The 7,950-nt window shown below is 33.9% G+C and overlaps 1 pseudogene; it reads right to left on the reverse strand.

Annotated features, from left to right (window-relative positions):
* Positions 1-909: 909 nt before the first annotated feature.
* Positions 910-1,561, reverse strand: LOC130830992 (MOB kinase activator 1A-like; annotated as a pseudogene).
* Between the last annotated feature and the right edge of the window lie 6,389 nt (positions 1,562-7,950).

A 7,950-nucleotide genomic window follows, 5' to 3' on the forward strand; every position in this document is an offset into this window, starting at 1 on the left:
TCTGGGTACTTTATTCCATTCTCCTATCCAAATTTCAAGGCCTCTGAAACAAACAACATGAATGAAAAAAATGGTTTTTGAGACCCAAATCTGTCATAATTTTTTGGAAGTCTTCCTTTTCTCAGCCAAAACTTACATATTAAAATTAATCTCAATGAAGCATTTCAAAATACAGATCTGTAAGACAATACTTAGATGCCTTAAAAAATTATTTGATACACACACTAAAAATTTACATAGGTTTATGTGAATAAAATCCCAAATAAAGATTAAAAAATAAAGTCATTTTAGAAATAATTTTAGTTACTCCCATACCATGTTATATGATGATTTAAACCGCAATCATGAATTTTGAAAAAATATACATGTATATAATCTTATCTATAAAAACACTAGCATACAAACTTCAAACTAAAATGTTATCCAAAGTGACACAAATGTTCTAAATCTTAAGGAAATTTCAAAACACCTCTTCTATTTGTAAAATAAAAGCAGAATAAAACTGATCTGTGATTGCATTATTAGGAAATTTTTTCTGGAAACTTGTAAATAAATTATTGGTGGAAATTCTTAATATCCATCATGCTGTCACCTGAAACAGATGATCATCTTCTTCAGTAAAAGAATAAGTAAACTAATAAACTACAGGTTAGTCCTCACATACTACAACCAAGTATGGCTCTATGGCAGTAACAGCAGTGGTCACACAGTGCTTAAGATTCAGCTGTGTCCTGAATTTCTCACTCTGAAGGTATTAGGCCAACCTACCTTTGGGACAATTTTATCAGTAGACACAGACAATAGGTGTTTTTTAATCCTGTTTTCTTAAAGTTTGTATCACTAGTCTATGACAGAAAACAATGAGATAGCTCTAGCAGTAGATGAAGCAAAAGGGTAACTGTTCTAGAAGAAAAATTTATCTGTCTTTCGATCCAAGCTTCTCAATTAATTCCTGAAGAGATGCCAACTCACACCTATCAATCAGATTAAACTCCTGAACAAAGAAAATAAAGTGCTTAAAGGAGGTGTTGAGGTGGGCTTCCTCCTGCAGCTGCATCACAGAATCAAAGTGCTGGTGGTAAATATGGACATAAATCCTAAACAGACGCTTTAGAATGGTCTTTGCCAAAAACATAAAGTTTTTAGGAAATGGGACACCAATCTTAGAAGGAAAAAGATTTTCATCATCAAGTTGATCCTGAACCCAAGTCATCAAATAGTCAATGTATTTTGGTGCAGAACATTTGATTGGCTTTTTAATATTAGTACCATCTCACAATGATATTCATATCTTGGACCTGCAGACATGACTGGACAGCTTGCTTCAGTGCAGAATTCTGTGATAGTTCCATATAACATGTTGATCTGGTTGAAGAAATCCAGTGTTAACTGCAATCCATTCATTGAGGTCCTTTCCCTCTGGCAACATAACAGCTTGTCTCAGATTCCCACTTCCTAGAGTTGCTTCTGCATGTTTTAAGAGTTCATACTGATGAGATCCTTCAGGGATATACTTTGGTTTGAATGTTTTAGAAGAGCGGCTACTAAAGAGGAAGCTCATCTTCTGTCCTCGGAGGGGAGGGGATGTTTTTTAAACATTTCAGATTATTATGTAGTATTCCATTATAATTATTTTATCTTAAAACAATAAGGTGCCATTAAAGAATGTACGAAAATTTACAACCATGCTTTTGAAAGATCGCTTTGAATACAACTTGAAGCATGAAATTTTACTTTGAAGTGCACGTTGTAATTAGAGAAATGTCTAAGTTATCTAGACAGGATATGTTGTAGAGCTAAACCAGTGTTACGAATGTGAAGATGGGGAAAATTGAAAGATTAAGAAGAATGATGTGGGCAACTGGGTACATGGTTGGTGATGTTTCTTTGTGATTGGGAAGACAGGAAGAGGAGTTATATTCTTTTGGGGGGGAGTCAACATGTAATGATCAATTCAGTTGGTGCAAAATTAAAATCTGAAAAATATACAATATTGGTAAAAATATGGTGAAATTAAGAATAGTGTAATATTTTGGATAAGAAAGTGAAGATAGAAGGAAGTCAAATGAGGAGAGAGTAAAGGACCTAGAAAATGATGATTCATATGATTTCAAGGACATATAAAAAATGCTAGAAAGGATAAGAGGTTATAGCCAAGGAGTGAATTTTTGATGTGCATAATAGAATATATATAGTGTATATGAAAGTTATAAAACATGATAATACAATGAACCCTAATAATTCCAAAATCCAACAGAAGAATTAAAATATCACCAGCATTATTGAATAAACTGATATTTTCCTCTCCTATCCCATCCTCATACCCTCCAGAACAAAGCACTTTCTGGATTTTTGAATTTATTATTATCTTGGTTTTTAAAATATATATCCATACCAAATATATGTTTCTTCTTTTTCTACATAGCATCAGTTTTAATCCTTCAACCATACAACTTTATGATTTTGATTAATGTAAGGGTGATATCAATTACAAGTGGAGCTACTCTCACTGTCTCTGCAAAAAGGGTAGACACAAAGTCCCAACAGTTATAGTAGTCTTATCAATTCCAGGAATTCCAAGTAATATGCGTTTTCCTTATCAGTTATGTGTGTGGCTCTTAGTGATTTTCTGGTGACCTATGAAAGTAAATTTAAACGTCATTAAAAATCCTCATTCTAAATGGGAAAGGAAGGGGGATATTTAACTAAGCATACATACAAACAAATAGATAAAATGTTTGTTGCATACATAACAGAAATATACACTGGTAATGTAGCTCATATTTTGTGAATGATCAAAAGGCTGTAGCTGATATTTATCATTTCCTTTCTTTTTTACCTACACTATCTTCCATCACCCACAGCTAACTTCTCAGCTGGTTAGGAGTCTCTGCTTGATGGTGTGACAAATCATTTTTGAAGGGTTTGAATTTTTTATGACTTTGCATTTATTGAATTACTAATTTTCTGTTGGCATCTACCACTTATAGCAATACCAAGGACTGCCCACTAAAGCATTTGGTTTCCATTCATAGTTTTCCCTACCTCCACTGAATACCAGAAACCTTGTTTCCATTTGGTATTTGGAATCAATCATGCTGTTGGTTCAAGGGCATGAGGAGCCTGTTGGCAATCTCAACTAAAAACAAGAAGACCAATGTTGTGTCCCATTTTGAAAGCTTTTCTCCATTAGGTTATAAGAATTCTACACCAAAAGAGCCCAAGAGTGTGGGAAGAGAAAGCAAAAGTTTTCTTGCAAGCTAATAGTTAAATGATATAGTAAGAGAGATCACCTGCACTCATTCTTTAGGACTCAGGCCTGTGTGTTCTGCTCTAGAAGAAATAAAACTATAATTGTTATTGTTTCAAAGCATATACTATATTGTATAGGACAGTACCACAACTTCAATGGATATTTTTTTCAGCAGGTGCTATAGCTGAATCTTCAATAAAATATTCCATAATTACATCAGGCTAGCTGACTCTGATGGTAAATTTGATAGGATGAGTGACGTTCATGATCCATGAGCAATGGGGTTGTTTTTAGTTTTCTTTTTTTACTGTTGTTAGTTTTTTAACAAATGTATTCTTTGGTTAGAGCAATGTAGTTTATGGCATCAGGCTTGTAAATGGCTTCCTAAAACCATGAATGGTGGTACTTCAGAAGCATTACAGAGAGGGAAATCAAATCTGTATCCCCTCTCCCCTCCATAATTTTTCACTAAGAGCTGACTGATGTTTTTATGGAAGGACCACATCACGGGCTCTGCAAAGGCCTTTGGTTTCAGCACCTTTGATGCTTACATATGAGTAGTGAGACCATCCTGAGGGATGGGAACCCTATTATTGAGCCCATGCACAACTTGAATTTTTCACTATGACTGCTTTGTAGATAGATAAGGAATGAAGATAATAGACATCCAAAAAATGGGTCATTTTTTCTACCTGATTATAGAAAAACTCATTTTCAGTAGGCTTTTTGGTGTATACTAACAGGGGAAAATTATATTCCCAAATAATGCCCATTTAGAGAAGTCAATGTACATGACTTTTTTAAACTATTTCCTTATCACCAAATCTTGTTTATCTCAAGTCCCTAATCAATCATCAAATTGACATTGTCCATGAACCATGAGCATCTGTTCCTCTGGCTACCACTTCTTCCAGGCAAAATAGACAATCAGATATACTAGATATATTTCCTGAAGTATTGCTCACTGGAACAAATCCTATTTACCACTGCCTTTTAGAACCACCCCTGAATAAGTTGTAATATAACTTTAGGTTACTGCTTTCTGGTGCCAGCATATCAGTCTGTAAACCAGATCTGAGATGTTTTTCTTCCTCTCTTAACTGATAATAAATAATTTCCCATGAAGGCACAGAAATTCGTGGAGTAGTTCTATTTTTAGTTTTTGGAGAAACCTCCATACTCTTCTCCACAAAGGCTGCACCAATTTACATTCCCACCAACAGTGTAAGAGGGTCCCTTTTCTCCACACCCTCTCCAGCATTTATTGTTTGTAGATTTTTTTGATGAAGGCCATTCTGACTGGAGTGAGATGGTAACTTCATTGTAGTTTTGATTTGCATTTCTCTAATAATTAGTGATGTTGAGCATCTTTTCACATGCTTTTTAGCCATCTGTATGTTTTCTTTGGAGAAATGTCTGTTTAGATTTTCCACCTATTCTTTGATTTTTTTTTTTTTTTTTTTTTTTTTTTTTTGATATTGAGCTGCATGAGCTGTTTGTATATTCTGGAAATTAATCCCTTGCTGGTTGTATCATTTGCAAATATTTCGCCCATTCTGAGGGCTGCCTTTTTTGTTTTGTTTTTGTTTCCTTTGTTGTGCAAAAGCTTTTAAGTTTCATTAGGTTCCACTTGTTTATTTTTTATTTTATTTTCATTACTCTAGGAGGTGGATCAAAAAAGATCTTGCTGTGATTTATGTCAAAGAGTGTTCTGCCTATGTTTCCCTCTAAGAGTTTTATAACATCCAGCCTTACCTTTAGGTCTTTAATCCATTTGGAGTTTATTTTTGGGTATGGTGTTAAAGAGTGTTCTAATTTCTTTCATTTACATGTAGCTGTCCAGTTTGCCAAGTACCACTTATTAAAGAGACTGTCTTTTCTCCATTGTATATTCTTGCCTTATTTGTCATAGGTTAGGTGACCATAGGTGTGTGAATTTATCTCTGGATTTTCTATCCTGTTCCATTGATCTATATTTCTGTTTTTGTGCCAATACCATACTGTCTTGATTACTGTAGCTTTGCAGTATAGTCTGAAGTCAGGGAGCCTGATTCCTCCAGCTGTGTTTTTCTTTCTCAAGATTGCTTTGGCTATTCAGGGTCTTTTGTGTTTCCATACAAATTGTAAAATTTTTTGTTGGAATTCTGTGAAAAATGCCATTGGTAATTTGATAGCGATTGCATTGAATCTGTAGATTACTTTGGGTAGTATAGTCATTTTGACAATATTGATTCTTCCAATCCAAGAACATGATATATCTCTCCATCTGTTTTTATCATCTTTGATTTCTTTCATCAGTATCGTATAGTTTTCTGAGTACAGGTCTTTTGCCTCCTTAGGTAGGTTTATTCCTAGGTATTTTATTCTCTTTGATGCAATGGTGAATGGGATTATTTCTTTGATTTCTTTTCCTGATCTTTCATTGTTAGTGTATAGGAATGCAAGAAATTTCTGTGTATTAATTTTTGTATCCTGCAACTTTACTGAATTCATTGACAAGCTCTAGTGGTTTTCTGGTAGCATCTTTAGGATTTTCTATGTATGGTATGTCATCTGCAAACAGTGACAGTTTTACTTCTTCTGTTACTATTTGGATTCCTTTTATTTCTTTTTCTTCTCTGATTGCTTTGACCAGGACTTCCAAAACTTTGTTGAATAATAATGGTGAGAGTGGACATCCTTGTCTTGTTCCTGATCTTAGAGGAAATGTTTTCAGTTTTTCACCATTGAGAATGATGTTTGCTATCGATTTGTCATATACGGCCTTTATCATTTTGAGGTAGGTTCCCTCTATGCCCACTTTCTGGAGACTCCTAAGCATATATCCAGAGAAAATCATAATTCAAAAAGACACATGAACCCCAACGTTCTTTGCAGCACTATTTACAATAACCAGGACATGGAAACAACCAAAATGTCCATCAACAGAGGGATGAATAAAGATGCTGTGGTACATGTATACAATGGAATATTACTCAGCCATAAAGAAGAACAAAATAATGGCCTTTACAGCAGCATAGATGGACCTAGAGATTATCATACTAAGTGAAGTAAGTCAGACAGGGAAAGGCAAACATCATATGATATTGCTCCAATAATTTTTTTTTTAAAGTAAGTATTCAGTTGTCTAGCATAAAATACAACATATTTAGCCAATCTCCTATGATGGACATTTGGATTTTTTCCAGAATATATTTTAATGAAAAGTAAACAATATAGCTATTACTTTTTCAGCATATGTGAAAAGCTTTCCCCAGTGTATATACCTAGGATAGGATTGCCATAGTTTCAAAACAACGTGAAGTGCTTGAACTGTTTCACAGTTTTTCTATCCTTATAAGAGTTTTTGTTACTTTAATCCTTGCCAAATTGTTTGCAAATTTGGGGGATAAAAAATCATAACTCAATATGGCCTAAGCACAGAAACATTTTTTTTTTCAGTTTTCTTCTGAAAAAAATATTGGTAAAAACCCCTCTAATGAGGAAGCCAAAGACGAGAGACTAGGATATTTGCTGAGTCATCATTACAGATTATAATAGCCACCTAGATAATAGCCAGACTTGAGATGAAGGAAATAGTAGAAGCAGGGGCTAATGATTAAAATAGGAGGTAGTCATTTTTGATGTTATCATAATAGTAGTTTGGGGATATTATATGCAGGTTCAAGAGCAATGGACTAGAGGAGATATTTGTGAAATAAAAAAGATTATTAAAGATATCTTTAAATGGAATTGCAATATTCTACCGATTGGAAAACAAGCAGCCTTCACTAGAATGAACACCAGCAGATGATGTTGTGTTTTCATGGGATATCAGGGTTCAATGGAGGCATAATATTGGGAAAAATGGTAAGCAGGTAGAGGGAATAGGGGATATTTGTACTGTGTTTTGAAACAATATTTGTAATACTTTGTTTTAATTATATTTATAGATGATTTGAATCCATCACAAAATAAATGTCATACTGTAATTTGCCTTTTTAGAGCTCTTAAATCATGTTTAAGGCTTGCACAACATATTGCATATATAAATATAAAATGTGTGTGTGTATGTGTATATATATACATATATATATATACTGAAGTTAGATACAAGAATGATAGGGCATGGATAAAGAGGATGTGGCACATGTATACAAATGGAATATTACTCAGCCATAAAAAGGGATGAAATTGAGTTATTTGTATTGAGGTGGATGCACCTAGAGTCTGTCATACAGAGTGAAGTAAGCCAGAAAGAGAAAAACAAATACTGTATGCTGACTTGTATACATAGAATCTAAAAAAATGGTACTGATGAATCCAGTGACAGGGCAAGAATAAAGATGTAGATGTAGAAAACAGACTTGAGGACATGGGGTGGGGGGGCAAAGAGGAAGCTGGGATAAAGTGAGGGCTTAATACTTTTTCATTCTTTGTATTCACTTGAAAAGTAGTCAGGGAATGAAATTCTTGGGTCACAAATATTTTTCTTAAAACTACGTAGATGAATTAATTATTTTCTTGAGTTCGCCAAAAAGTTTGTTTGGGTTTTTCTGTAAGATGTTAAGGAAAAACCCTTACAAGCTTTTTGACCATCCCAGTATTATCTTCCTTCATTTAATATTATAGGTGAGAATATTAAAAGAAGCCCTAATTTTCTTTCTTTATGGTAAACTGATATCCTACCGTTTTTTCCATTTTCATTTTTAAAACTT

Source organism: Hippopotamus amphibius, chromosome 1 (genome assembly GCF_030028045.1).
Source record: "Hippopotamus amphibius kiboko isolate mHipAmp2 chromosome 1, mHipAmp2.hap2, whole genome shotgun sequence".
Classification (NCBI taxonomy): Eukaryota; Metazoa; Chordata; class Mammalia; order Artiodactyla; family Hippopotamidae; genus Hippopotamus; species Hippopotamus amphibius.